General features: G+C 40.0%; 1 protein-coding gene and 1 long non-coding RNA gene across 12 annotated transcripts in view; one reads left to right on the top strand and one right to left on the bottom strand.

Annotated features, from left to right (window-relative positions):
• The window catches only part of Klf12 (KLF transcription factor 12), a 434856-nt gene that overhangs the window by 357746 nt on the left and 61543 nt on the right, over nt 1–15567 (bottom strand). The window lies entirely within an intron of this gene.
• On the top strand, nt 10309–15069 carry LOC144365037 (uncharacterized). Its single transcript, XR_013423314.1, has 2 exons — nt 10309–10946; nt 14912–15069. It is a non-coding gene; the product is annotated as an uncharacterized LOC144365037 (long non-coding RNA).

Raw genomic sequence — 15567 nt, 5'->3', positions numbered from 1 at the left:
CATCATTGAGAAATTCAGAACACTTGCAACAAAGCTGCTTCTATAAGATTTTAGAAAGAGAAAGTGGGGGGCAGGGTTAAGATTTGGGTCTCCTCTGTGATAATGGGAGAGGAGGACAGACACGGGAAAAGGGGGCAACCTCTGATTTTCCTCGACTCTTTGGTCATGGTTGTGTTCAGTCATCAGGAATCATAACAGCATCCCAGTGGAAACTGGAAAGAAGGAATGCTTCAAAATCCCAAAGGAAAATGTCTTCCAACCCTGATTGAAAGACCCAGCTCCACTCCAACCTGGAGTAAAGAAACTTTACACATGGTAAACTACAACCTTGGACCTCTCATAAAAACTCTCCCCTCGGGAAGGATGGCATGGTTAGTAAATCAGGGAGCAATCAGAGCAGGAATAAACCACAAGATGAGGCAGAGGACAGGAGAAAGAGAAAAGGATGCTCAGGAGGCCCTAGGAGAGAGCCGGACACAAGGCAGAGCAGACCAGGCAACCCAAGGAGAAAGACGCAATGGAATACCTCCTCCATCTCAAGGTGCCCAGAGGAGAGTCAGCAACACTGGGCTTGAAACTGATCAGACGCTGAAAACTAAAACCAGGAGAAAGCTTCATGGCATGGGTCTGGGCAAGGATTTTTTCTGGATATAATTCCCAAAGCACAAGCAACCAAAGCAAAGACAGACGAATGAGAGGACATCAAACTTAAGAGTCTCTGCACATCTAACACTGAACAGGGTGCAGGGACAACCTGCACAATGGGACAAAATATTTATCATATTTGGATAGGTTATACCCAAAATATAGCTGTGGGGGCTAAGGGCATTTGATGTATCCACTAGGGAATGATGTACCATGGGTCGATGATATGAAATAGCCCACAAGAAAGACAACTAACAGCAACACAGATGCAAGAAGAACAGTGTCATGTGCAAATTCTAAGAAAAAGAGTTTTATGGTGTAGAATCAGTTACGGACATTAGCAACACACTTAGAAACGCCAGGCCCAGTTCTGCAAGAACTCCTGTACATTCAGGGATATACTGCAGGCACACAAGAAAGACTGAGTGGTGGCAAGAAGCAGGAATGACAACCGGGAAGAAGACCTGACGTGGGGAATGAAGAACATGAAAGAAATGAAACAAAAGAGGTACCTCCTGGTACTAAAAAGGCTTCTTAGGCTCCTGAGGAGGAGAAAGAGGAAAGACTCATCCATCCACACCAGACCAACAAAACCCACCCACTACCAGACCCCACCCCACCCCCTCAAGAGTGAGACAGACAGACTGGGGACCAAGAAAAAGAAATGGTACCAAGCAAAAATACAGGGGGTTTAAAAATTTGGAGATCAGAACTCCAAGTCTGGCTCTGAAACTTGCAAGTTTTATAACAAATTATTTTACCTTTCTGTGCCTCAGTTTCCATATATGAAAATATGTATATAAACATACATATAAAAAGACACCAGGAACTTCTTACAATAATTGTGATGATTAAGCTATAAAACATTTTACAAATACTAGATTTTTTTTTTTAAGCCCTGAAACCAGAAAACAGCCTAAATTTAAAATGCCCCTCATTAAGCACACAAATGTACACAATGCGCGTCTCTCTAGGATAATTAGGCCACAGATGGGAATTCTCATGGTTTTCCCACCTGCTACCCAGTAGATAATTCTGAAAAATTACATTTTTTAATCAACTGTGGTAATTTAATTTCTTTTTTTTTTTTTTTTTGGTAAGTTTCAACTAGTCTCATTCTTGGCAAGACCATACTGAAAACAAATTTGGGAGCCCTTAAACAGAAAGGAAATCACAATGAGTCCTTTGTCAAAGCTGAGCAACAAGTTAACAGCCAGGAAAGCAACGGAGCCGACTTCACACTCCCCTCACCCAGATCATACCACACAGGATCCAGAGGGACAATTCTTCCCCTGAAGCAAATTTCCATTTCAGTTTCCTAATCTTAAAGTCAACACACCAGGGCAGCCACACTTGGCAGAACACAACCATGACCAGAGTCAAGGAAAATCAGAGGTTGCCCCTACCCAGTGTCTGTCCTCCTCTCCCATTATCACAGAGGAGACCAAAAGTCCAAAGATAACGGGTTCCCTTTACCACTGCACACAATCTGCTCACCTCCGCCACAGAAACTTCCACCATACCCCACAGACTGGCTGCTAGGCCTTTTCTCACTGCCTCTGCCACTCAACAGCCCTGCTTTCCCTCTAAAATCTTAGGAGTCTTCTCTGCCTGCCTCAAGTTCTTGGTCCACCACAGCCACACCAGAATTTGTCAAGAGTGTACATGTACATGAAAATATCCCAAACCAGGAGAGAGCCACTGTGTCAATCGGCAAACACTAGCATCTAGATTTTATTTTAAAGTTGGCTGATAAAGAGTAAGGAGCATCTTCAGACACTGAGTATGATACAGTAAAATACCTAAGATAATTAAGGATAAATTATCAGTGTATACTTACTGTATAAACTTACTCTATTGAATGTGATCCTTACAGGGAAAAAAACTTCACTTTGCAATCATGGTGAAAAACGGACTATATTCTAAAAACGTTATTGATAGTTAATACAACTTCCTTACAATACATCAATCTATCTGTTTTCCAGGATACCACAGAAATGATGGGCAGACAGACATGCCACCCGTTTTCTTTGTCTTTCCTACTATGACCACTAGCACTGATAATAATGACCACCACCACAAGGGTTACATAGAACATGACAGGTACTGTCTCACATCTTTTCCATGGGTTTAGTAATTTAATGCTCTTACAACCCTAGGAGATAGGGATGACATCTTTATTTTGTAGAGGAGAAAAGTAAAGAATAGAGAACTTAAAATACCACCCTGGGCACCAGAAAAGGTAGCTTGGAGCAGGATGCAAATCTCGAAAAGGCAGAATTGGAGCTGTTAAGCCACTCTCCAGTGCCCTCCACTGGCTTTCAAATCAGCCACCTCTGTAAAAGGTGGAGGCTTGCAAGTCTAAAATGCCAGACTTGACCAAAACAGATGTTTAATGACTAGAAAATGAGCACTTGCAAGCTTGAATTAGCCCACAGTCTCTTTGGACTAGAAAATGTTTTTAAAGTATTGCTCAAAATGATATCAGTACATAAATAAGAGGGGATAAGGTGGAGGAAAAGCAGAAAAAATTCTGATGTCTGCATTTGAGTCACAATAAAAACCTAAAGACACATATTTATTTTAAAAAAAAAAACTTTGTGGAACTAGTGGCTGCAAAATATGATGATGCACATTCAAAGTCTCATTTATTTGTCATAATCATTTGCATCCTTTTTTTTTTCTAAAACAAAATCCCAGCCCCAGTAAACTTTCCCATGTATTTCATCAAATAAAATATGGTTAGGGTATTTTACATTTGAAAATGCTCCACAATATCTTCAACAGGTATTTCACACTATTCACAGGATCGACATTCTTAGAACAAAGAAGAAAACAAAATGTAAGTCTACTCAGACCCCAGGACTGACCACCAACAGGCTAGTCACAGAGAATTCAAAGCTCCCAACTTCACAGTGATCATTTACACTTTCAGACACTTTGGCCAAAAACAATTCACACATGACACAGAATATCAAGAAGCCATTGCAGGCACTGGAGTCAGAAGCTCTATGTTTTCATCAGCCTCAAAAGTCCCACAGAGTCAGCTCACCTAGGACCTCATCCATTCCCTGGTAGCAGGCCACCTGGAACTGAAGGAGAAGCTGGCTGGGAAGCAGGAAGGATGTTTATTTCATAATGAAACAAACAAACAAAAAAGGAACTTTAGGACCATCAAGTTCCTATACCCCATTTTAAAAATAAGAAAAAAACTCAAAACTCTCACAGGAGTACATAACTTCAAAGATCAGAACTCAGTTATCTATCCCAAGAGCCGCTTCCTCTGTTGATGCAATCTTTTGATGTTCTTAATACATGCAGTAGGGCACCTGTACGTTTGGTAGTTACATTAAAATCAGTGGCCTTCTTTCCCTGGACAGTGTACTTTCCATTTTGGATAGAACTACACCTATTTCATATTTTAGACTGAAAACAAAGTCTGACCATAACTTCAAAATGATCCATGAACCTAAATGTCCTCAGTGCTCATCTATCCTCATTACAAATGAGCAAAGATTTCACAATGAAGAAAGTAACACGTTTCATTATGTTATACTTTGCATTGACCCAGGACGTTTATTCCAAAACATCACGGCACAGCATCACACATCACATTTCTATGAATAAAATGGGAAATACTTGTAATAATCAATATCTTAAGGGCAAGAAAATTAAAACAGAGAAGTTAAATATTGTGTTTGAGGCTACTTAGCAGGGTCTATATGCAAAACTGAATAAAACTTCTCATGTCCTAGGATACCAAGACATTGATAGTATTACTAAACATATATTATTTTTTAAAAAATAATCAGGAAAATCATATTAAGAAAAAAACTACCAAAAGAAAGCAAACTTCAAATTTGGTTATTTGGTGTCGCTCTAGGAATGGAATCAAGGAACTAACGCATGCTAGGCAAGTGCTCTACCACTAAGATAACATCCTTAGCCCTTTGTATTTTGAAACATGGTCTCACTAAGTTGCCCAGGTTGGCCTCATACTTAAGATCCTCCTACCTTAGCCTCTCTAGCTGGGATTACAGGCAGCAAATACCCTGTCTGCTAATTTTGAGTGTGTCTGTTTTGTTGGTGTTCTCCTTTCTTTTGTGGGGGGGTGGAGGTGGGGGTAGGCAGGTATCTGTTTGTTTGTTTGTTTGTTTGCAGTACTGGGGTTTGAACCCAAGGGCACTTTAACACTGCACTATATCATCAGCCCTTATTATTTTTCATTTTCAGACAGTCTCTTTCTAAATTGCCCAGTCTGGCCTTGAACTTGCAATCCATCTGCCTCAGCCTCCCGAGCTGCTGCAATTACAGGCATGCATCATCATGCCTGGCTAAACTTCAAGTTTTAATAAGTCAAAGTCTAACCTTTATAGTCTCACCAGAATGTCTGATAGTTTTAATATGAAATACGTTGGACACAGATTTTGATTTCTCAAATCCACTTACTTCATTCACTTATGTGCCCCCAACCCACCCCCCCACCAAAAAAAGGAAAATCCTAGCTACAAAGCAATTTATTAGAAGAAAAAAATGATGGGCTGCCTTAAAAATAAATATAAGACATTTAGGTACTTTGTCATCAGAGTATCTGAGGAAAATTCTAAATTATATTTTCTTGGTTCTTTACAAGATGTTACAGAAAAAAAGCTTGCCCCTACAGGTCTGGTCTCTGCATCAATGTGCACATATGATGTGCATCCCCATCCATAGGGAGTATGGAAAACTGTAAACACAATCAACACCCTTTAACCTACTTTCCACAGTGTTTTTCCAGTGCCCTTCTGCCTTTGGGCTGGTCTCAGCTTCTGTGCAGCCAGAATTCACAGTGGCTTAGGCCAGAAAAAGTGAAGATGTGTCAAGGAGATTTTTTTTCATGCACACGGGAGGGGACAAATAAGCAACAGTGACAGTGGAGAAGGGGGAATACAGCACCAATTTATGTTGAATTCCGGAGTTGCTCCAGGTACCACATGACCAGTAAGAAACAGCTATAAAGCATGGAAACTGAGGCCAAAATAAATAAGTGCAGGAGGTAAAGCCTGGGAAAGAGTTAGCGTAAGTGTGCACCCCAACGTGGAAAGCCAGCCAGCAGTAGCATGCACAGGAGGGCCACAAAGCACAGCAAACATCGAAAAGAGGTACTGAGCAGGAGCAGTGCCGAGGCTATCCTCAACCCCATGCAGAAAAGCATGGGCAGGACCTGAGCTCTCCATGCAGCAGCCTGCAGGCACCTACCCCAGAAGGAAAAGATGGTCTGAGTCCAAGGACAGTTCCAAAGAAAGCAGTTCCAAGGACAGACACTTTTAACAGGACTTAGGAGTAGGGAAAGCTTCAGGAAGGGAGTGGGGGAGGGAAGACAGAAAGGCAGCCATGCTATGATTTAAAGGACCTTGTCGGGCATCAATACCAGCCCATCAGTCAGGCAACATACACGGAACCCAGATTCCACTGGCTGTCCTTCTTTACAGAGCATCTGCAAGGGGATTTGCTCCTGGGTGGTTTGTCGGTAGTTTTCTGAAGCCTGGTTTTTGCTGCCCCCTTGCCATTCCACCTACAGTGAAGATTAATAACGCTGCGTATGGCATCATGACTAAGAAATTCAACACTCCTGGCGCTAGGTGTAACATTATGTAGCATATCCGCGCCCCCCCCCCTTGGAGCACGAAAGAGTTCAATTTAACAGAAAGTGCTCCCTGCACTGAGGGAAGAAGTGAAACTTCATCTGAGTATTTGCCATGCTCTAGTCTACACACAGACTCAGAAAAGTCATCTGTGAAAACGAAAATTGTGATACCATCTACACTGTCCAACCAAGATCAGGTTGTTTCAAAGTTACAGTAAACTCCAACTCAACCCAAACACCCAGTTTACCATAATTGGTTTTGGCTTTAATTCTACATGTAAAAGAGGAATGGAAAAACATTTAGAATCCATGTCTGCCTTCCTGGGGAAGGAGGAGGGTGAAATTCATCTCAGTGGAAAAATAAATCTGCATACTTCCCCCCTCTCTCGTGGGGCCTGGAAAGGAGGGGAAGGAGGAGACCTGGGGAAAATATTAATGGGTCTTCAGATGAGCCAAAGGAGGCCCTGATCTGGGTCTGAGCACAGGGCCAGAGAAAGATGTAGTGCTGTGCAAAACTAAAAGCTCAGAATGACTTTAAGTTGCTGAGGGAGAAAAAGACTGACCATGATGATTTGCCAGGCCCAGCTGCTGGATCCTGATGAGGCACTTTTAAAAGAGACATGGTCTAATATTTAATTTAGAGCTTTTTTTTGTTGCTGAACTTCTGAACTTTTCAGTTTACTTCATCATAAAGGTCATTCAACATGATCTTTAGGGGTAAAAATGGGAAAGGGAGCTATGTTCATGTGTGAGTGGCCACAAAGGACAGGGGGGACAGCAAGTTCAAGATGAGGGACAGAAATAGAGCAGGAGTATAGCTGTCCACAACCTCCAACCCTCCCCCAGGGACTAAGAGGGCTACCCGGCCTCCACCTATCACTCAGGTCACTGCACTCGCAAAGGACGGGTGACAGATGCATATTTTACATTCTAAGAATCACATTTAAAAGCAACTGGAATGGAGATTACCATGGTGTTTCTGAAACCCAGGTACTCGGTGTACATTTTAAAGACATGTATCAACGAGACATTTAAACTAACAAATTACTTTCCCTATCCCTAGTTATTGACACACAGAGAAGGTAAGTTGAAATAATTAGGCAGAAATTTCCAGAGACATAAATTGGTACAACAAATTAATACCATTAAATAGAAAATACGTTCATCTGCTTTTAAAGTTGACTACAAAAGTTCAAAACTTATCACAGACTGCTACTTCTTAAAAGTTCTTTTAGCCAGGCACACCTATAATCCCAGAAAATCAGGAGGTCGAGGCAAGAGGATCCCAAATTTGGGCCCAGCCTGGGCAACTTAGCCAATACCCTATCTCAAAATTTAAAAATAAAAAGAAGTAGGCTGGGATAGAGCTCAGTTGGTACAGTGCTTGCCTTGCATGCACAAAGCCCGGGGTTTAATCCCCAGCACCACAAAAAATAAATAAATAACAAAAAGAAAAAGAACTGGGGGTATGGCTCATTAGTAGAGCATTGGCCTAACATACATTAGACCCTGGGTTATATTCCCAGTACCACCCAAAAAAAAGTTATTTTTTATACATATAGGAATTGAGGGAAAAAAATGAAATAAGGGAATGGTAACATTAAAAGGGAGAAGACAAAGGGTAAAAAACAAGAAAGCCCAGGATGTTACCCTGAAGGGAAGAATCACAGGTGAAGTAAGACAGATACTGAAACTCATGAAAAGAGAAAAACGCTGAGAGTCAAATTCAACCACTTTTGAGCTATGTAATCTTTGATAAGTTTCTCAGAATTTTAGTTTCTTCCTCTGTAGAAAGGGTGTAAAGGAATTTCCCTCATAATTTTGTCATCATTTAAATAATATAAATGTGCAAAAGCATTTCCAATATAAAAATGCACACCCATACGCGGCAGTGTTAGAAGTAAAAAAAAGTAAATGTTTTGAAATTTAAGATGATCAGAGCTGCTACTGTGAACCTGAGATTGTTGTTTCTACCTTTTGTTGACTGAAATGTTCAGTGGCCTCTGTTCAGAGGTTTCACCTCTTTGAACTTTACTCCTGGCAGAGCACTCAACATAGCCTGCTAGAAGACACAGTACTTTCTAGTACACAGTGCTGAGGGGGGCAGAACCATCACACGAACTAGATCCAGGCCACAGTCCCTGGATTCCCTTGTGGGGTTTGGTACTTTTGACACAAATGAAAATACACCTTTTGAAATGGGGTCTTGAGGCACTGTTCCACACAGTAACACTGTTCATCAGAACCACAGGTCACAATTATTTTCTTCTTCTTATGTATCAGGTTCCACACCGGGCATTTCAGATAGATTCTTTCGAAACGTCCCAATGCTTTTTAGGTTTAGTTATTCAGTTCAACCTTATAAACAAAGATACGGAGGCCCGGATATGGAACATAACTTGCTCAGAGGTTACAGAGCCATGAGTGAGAAGCTGGGTTTCAACATAGAGAAGGTGGGCTCTGCAGGCTGGCTTTTAATCACTGTAAGTTTCACGATCTTTTTTTAGTACATTCTAAGTATCAAAGAAAGAAGAAATCAAGTCCAGGAAAATTTTAATATAAGTATATTACAATTTTTCCTAATTTTGCCTCAAAAGGGCCAAGCCAGATATTGATTTTTCGATTAGATTCTACGTCCATTTTATTTCAGTGATATTTGCAGATTCTGAGACTTCAGGTAAGAAAGATACTTTTCATCTCAGTTTCTTTACCTATAATTGAAAATGCTCTAAATGATGCCTCAAATTCAATCAAATAGTAAAAATTTACTCTGCAAACCCTGCCATACCCTCCCAGTAATCCCAAGGATATTATGATATTTGCCTTCTGGAATACAGTGAGGATCTCTGAGCATATACATATGGAATATTCGGAAGAAAGCACCTTCCTAAATAAACACTGCATTTCTGTGAATTCATAAGGTACTACAGAAATCAAGGTGACACAACCTTTATGTTTTCTTTATATGATAGTTTTGTGAAATACACTGTTTCTGAATAAGAAATGTTAAAGTTGTGCCTTTTTAACTACAGTTGTTAAGAAGTAAACAAAAGACTGCTAAGCTTAAAACAATAAGCAAAATGATTTTGTTTTCATCTATTTATTTTAATTAATTTTTTAATTAATTAATTTATTTATTTTTGGCGCTACAGCTTGCTATTCAGAATGAAACTGCCAGCACAGTCTTCCCTAGTTGTCTGAGACTGTGGTTACCCTATTTCTAATAAACAAGGCAGCTTCCTGTCTCTGGCTTGTCATTGCTAAATCAGGGCTCAATCCTGGCAGCTTTCGCAGTCCTGACCCCTGAGTGCACTCATGCTAAGGAGTGTCTGCTTCTCTCTGTACTTGTTGGAAAAAGTCCTCATCAGAGTACCTCCTGCCTCTGGAATCTTAAATACTTTCATCGGTGATGCTGAAAAAGAGTGAACTTTTTTTACATTCAAAACTTGGTATCTCGTTATCTCTAAATTTATCTCCATTTGGCTGATGTATCTCAACTAAGTCTCTAAAGAGACTCTATGTACACTTTTAGATTTTTTGCTACTGGCTAAACAGTATCTAGTAAACAATTCCATAATCAATCAAATATCTATTTAAGCTTTTGTTAAGGACTTGTAATGACAGAACCAACACGACAGAATTCACTCTGAAAATTAAAAAGCATTCCATTTACAAAATAATTCTTTACAAGTGAGAGAACATTTATATAAAGATTTAAAATGCAATCTGCCAGCATTTCCTTCCACTTTGGGGTTCCTCTGAAGTAATTTACTGTCCAAACTGGTATTCAATTTATTTTCAATATGCTGATAAATTCTATGTATGTCCCAATTGCCTTACTTGGTTCATCATCTCCTACAGGATTGTGTAGAGTTGCACTTCTGACCTTCTTAGAGTTTTTTGTTTGGTTGGTTTTTGGTTTTGGTTTTGGTTTTTGTTTTTTGTATTTTTTTTGTTTTTAAGGGGGAAGAAAAGGAAAAAGTCTGTCTATAAACAAAAGCTTCCCTCGCCAGGTCCTGGCCATGGCGTGCGCTCGCTCTCTCTCTCTCTCTCTCTCTCTCTCTCTCTCTCTCTCTCTCTCTCTCTCTCACACACACACACACACATACACACACACACACACACACATCAACACTGTCTAGACACCAGGAGATCACCTGAGAAGGTGAGAGATAATGCTCTCCTTCCTTCTGCCCTGCCAGGGCCAATGCACAAGCCCTCCCGCTTCCCAGAGGCGACAGGGACCCCGAAATGGTGAAAGGGGGATACTGTTAGTCAGCAGGGAAATTTTCTGCTTCTGAAAACCTCACGGAGCTTCCTCTGCGCGGCACCTCCAGCTGCCTCTGCGTGCACCGTGTCAGGGTATTAAAATAGCTCAGGCTTGATGACTTCACTAGTTCTCACCAACAGGCCAGTTGGCAGAATGCTAATGCAGTCTGCTCCGGGTGGAAGACATTTTTTTCCTTCCCTGCCACCCCCTAATAGGAATGCTTAGTTTTATTCTGACTCTGGAAGAAGTCTCCTTTCTGAGGTTCAATTCAGCTCCAACCCAATGCAAATATCTCAGGATGCCTTTAAAAGGCTTCAACTAAAAGAGGTCACCCAAAGCCACGACAAGCATCCAGACTCTATTATAATCTCTTACGTGAAATCTCAAGGACATCAAATCTGCGAGGTAAGCTGACCTTCTATATAACACACTGGCATTCCATCTGAGGGCCAGATACCTTCCTCAGGAATATTAGTGATAACTGATAACCACTCAGAATCTTAAGGTCTTATTTCTCATGTTTACTGTTACTACCAGTACAGAGGTCAACATATAAAGTATCAGAGTAAAATTTAATTACCACTACTAATCAACATAAGATGACAGAGGGCCTTTTAAAAGGCAATGTGCTTGCCATCACAGCAAGCTTTAATGATTAATGCTCAGATGGATTTTGAAATTAAAAAAAAAGTAGAAGGCCCTATTCATGCAATTAAAAAATATGGTCTTCTGTATTAGATTACCAAATTATATCTTAGTATTTGTAATTTTCCTTAGAATTTTTCACTTCCTCTTGTAATTACCACATACTAGTAAGAAAATATACTACGAGAAAAGTATGGCCTTCTGATGTTCCAGTATCATAACTCAGTGCTATGTCCATGCTGCACTTTGATTCCAAAAGAGAGCATTTAGATTAACTGCTTCAGTGCCCTATGGACACAAGATTTATGCCCAGAGAAAAAGCTCCCATATGACTCAACAGACACAGAGCTAATGAAATAATCTGGTTCACTGGTTTAAGATGGTTCCTCTAAAAGGGGTACAATCACTGCTCCCAAAAGAGAGAAAAATCACTAACATTCTATTCCTAGCACCCCTCAGTTGCTCTGTCAGTTACAAACAGCATCTAATGAGCACTGACATCTTGCAACCACAATGGAAAACCTTCTTTCTCCACCTAGTCCCACCCAAAATGTCACAGAGAATTTTTCAGAGAACACATGGGCACATATGACAGTGATTTTTTAAAATGTTTTTCTATACAATGATTTGCTTATTCTGTAAGCCTTTGCTGAATATCTTACATGTGGCAGATGTATGGGTATATACTCCCCACAGAGATGAAGGTGACACCACCGATACAGCCTTTAAGAATTTCACTCTATTTTTAGGTATTAGACAACTACATGCCCTTAAAAAAAAAAATGAGACATGGACTGCTACCATTTTTCTGTATTCATCCAATCATTTTTTTAAAATTCAGTCTAGATGACATATCCATGGAATTGTTAGATTCCTTAAACTGTAATAAATAGGAGCATTTAGGAAGCAGGTTAGAGAAATGTTCATGAAATTAAGTCATGTGTCTTCCTGCTACAGAAGTTAATAAAGATACATGGAAAGTTTGAATGCTGAAAGGTCGATTATAAATGCTAATACAGATAAAATAATTCAAACACCGATGGAACAGACTGAGTATTTTGTGATAGTAACTGTACTAACCATAAAATTTTAGAACCATAAAAGATCTTAGTTACATCTAAAAATCTCACGTGACTAGTGATGCCTAGAAAGGTTGTGTGATTTGTGCAAAGTCACACAAGTGTAAATTACCACTTTGGAACCCACACGAAGTTTATTTTATCCTGTTTTCCCACTGTCCTACTGAGTCTGGTTCACATACACATGTACGCACATTACTGCGTCTGATTCGCACACGCACACAAGCATTGTATTTTTCATCTGATTCACACGCACTGTATTACTGTGTCTGATTCATATACAGGCATATGCATGTATATGCTGTGGTTCATACACACAACTTACATGTACGTATCCTATTGCTGTCTGACATCTACAAATAGACACTTTATACTACTTTAATTTCATGCACATTCATATTGGCATATATACACACACCTCAAAAGTTAATCTCTTTTTTCAAGTGAGAAATTCAAATGGGAACCACCACCCAGTAACTATTTCAAAATTATAATTTATATTATGAGGCAATTTATCTGGACCCTCATTTAAGATCTAAGTCTTCCCAGGGACTGGAAAGGAGTAAGATCCGTGAGGATGCAGAAATTTAGTGAGCTCACAGGCGTTCATTCACATGAAGTCTTTTGTTTTATTGTCAAGGATAAGAACATCAGTGACATTTGTGTTGTGATGTTTTCCATACCACGGAGTAGGAGAAAAGATTTGCACAGAAACTGAGAATAATATTCTATGCCCTTGCTCTAGGACAAATTTCCAGTCTCTGACCCCATAACACAGTGCAGGAGTGATGTGGGGGAAGTGCATCCACAACATGGCTGGGGACTCTGGCTACAGAGTGTGACCTGAAGGGACAATCTTCCTTCTGCTCAAGAGCTGACAATATGGAGAGCTCTGAAAGATCTCTCTTGATGTAGGATTCTTAGAGTTAAAGGAGCAATGATGATGCCCTCTGGGGTTTGGATGAGGAGGGATAAAGCAAATGGGAGGCAGAAGCAATAATCAGCTGATGCAGGGACTTACCTAAGAGGTCCCTGAGAACCCAAACTTAAAAGGAGTAGAGGAGACTCGGCAGGGGTTAGAGGTCCTGCAGGTACAGGTAGTGCATAAACACAGAACATGTCACTGTGGGTGTTTAGTAAGGCCTGGAGACCTGCAGGCAATACTGAATATGAAGAAGGAAAGCAGAACGCAAAGACTAGTTTCAGATTGTACTGTTATTCTCACAGTCATTGAAGCAGATGGTGAATATTTTGAACATTTGCTTTCTTAAGCTACTTGCTCTATTAGTCTAGCCTACTTTTCTTCAGGCATAAATAATTCCCCTTTACTATCAAATACAGCCATTACTAATTCGTACATACATTATATTGAAAGATTCTCTATCATCAAACTATGAAGCTTACTTTTATGATCTTTCCAGATATAATTCTCATAGTAATAATGAAGAAAACACCAAGAATAACACTCAGGATGTGATATGTTAAGCACACACCTCTCTGTGGGCTTTACTCATTTTAAAAATCACAGACAGCTATCCTTACTGAACAAAGTCCTCCCTAAGTGGATGTATCATTCTGGCCTTGAAGACAGCTATAAAGGTTACTAGTCAACTCTTTAAAAATGGAGCATTATTTCTCAAAAGGAAATGTACAGTGTTAAGCAAATAAACCATAGGTACTTTGAAGACCATTTTAAATACCTCAACCACAGCCCAAGATAAATGTCTGCAAAGGATCAAAAAGATCAGGCCCTGGGCAGGGTTTAAGAGGCAGGGTAGTTGGGGAGATAAATAGCAAACTGCTTTCCAAAAACTGGAATGAGAGCTCTCCTACCAAGGAATATAAGGAAACCTTCAAAGTTTAGCAGGTCAAGAACAAACTAATAATCAAAGCTGGCAAGAAAGAATCTAAGTAACCTTGCAGAGCACTCCAAAAACAATAAAAAAAAAATGTTACTAAACAAGATAAAATCTCTAAAAATAAGCATCGTCTGCAAAGAATGTAAGATGAAAAAGATTGTGTATAAAACTGAACAGTTTCCTTGGTCTTTATGAAGGACTGAGAATATGGCAAATACCAATTTTTTTTTTTTTTTTTTTTTGGTAACAGGTTAGAGAAACTAAATGAAATGGTGATTAACTTAAGGGAGAATCAACTGAACTGTCAAACAAGATATACAAAAGCACAAATCCAACTGGCAATATCAGGGTTAAAAAGTCAAGGTGGAATCTTTTAACTATGGAGGCAAAAAATGTAAAATGTGAATTATGAGCAGCCACTATACAGGAGGGCAGATGCTGACGGGGGGCCTACCTATTGAATTTTCAAATGCAGGACTTTGTGAGTATGGAGGGAAGGGAAATATAATCGGGAATTAATAATAAGATGTGGCTGAACACTTTTCGACCACCAACAAACTATCAACTATTTTTTAAAACTTACTATATGCTTCAGTTTAGATCTGGAGTTCCCCACCCCATCCCACCCAACAAAGCATACACATTAAAAGTTTGGCCGCCAGCCTGAGGCACGAAGGGAGGTGGTGGAACCTTTGTAGGTGGTTAGCAGAAGGAAACTAGGTTGTTGGTGATATGCCTTTGAAGGTGATATTTGGGCCCCTGCCCTTTCCTCTTTTGCTCTTCCTAGCCTCCATGAAGTGGGAAGCCTCCTCTACCAGGCACTCCATCTTGCCATGATGGACTCACCACAGACCCACAGCAACACGGCCAAGTGACCATGGACTGAAACCTGTGGAACCATGAGACAAAATAAATCTTTCCTCCTTGGAAGTTGATTATCTCAGACATTTTGTCACAGTGGAAGAAAGCAACCCAACACAGACAAGAACCTCAGACTAGTGTTAAAAATTGCACCTTGCCATGGTTAAAGCAGTAGATAAATGAGAGAGAATCAGGTGTATAAGCACGAAGACTTCCAGGAGACAAGTGCTCAAAGTAGTCTTATTTAACATTTTTATAAATGATGTGAGGGAAAGAGTACCCAGGAAAGTAGATAAGTTTGTCTTAAGCTCTTCTAGTTACCAGAATGCCAAGTACCAGAGATAAACATCTTTTGTGCATCAATGTGACAAATATGGTCAGACCCTTTTAACCAATATCCACTTAACCAACTGTCCAGGTTAACCAATGATCTCTGTGCCCTTTGTAAATCATACTGACTGGTGCACCTGGAACACTGCCAACCAATTGGCTCCTCTCTGAGAACACTGAAAACCTCTGTCCCATCAGCTGAGCCAAATTCGAGTATTTTTTATCCTAAACCTAATGCAATACCTTATTGTA

Source organism: Ictidomys tridecemlineatus, chromosome 6 (genome assembly GCF_052094955.1).
Source record: "Ictidomys tridecemlineatus isolate mIctTri1 chromosome 6, mIctTri1.hap1, whole genome shotgun sequence".
In the NCBI taxonomy this organism is placed as follows: Eukaryota; Metazoa; Chordata; class Mammalia; order Rodentia; family Sciuridae; genus Ictidomys; species Ictidomys tridecemlineatus.
The sequence above is the reverse complement of the archived record's forward strand: the minus strand, read 5'-3'. Positions and strand labels throughout refer to the sequence as shown.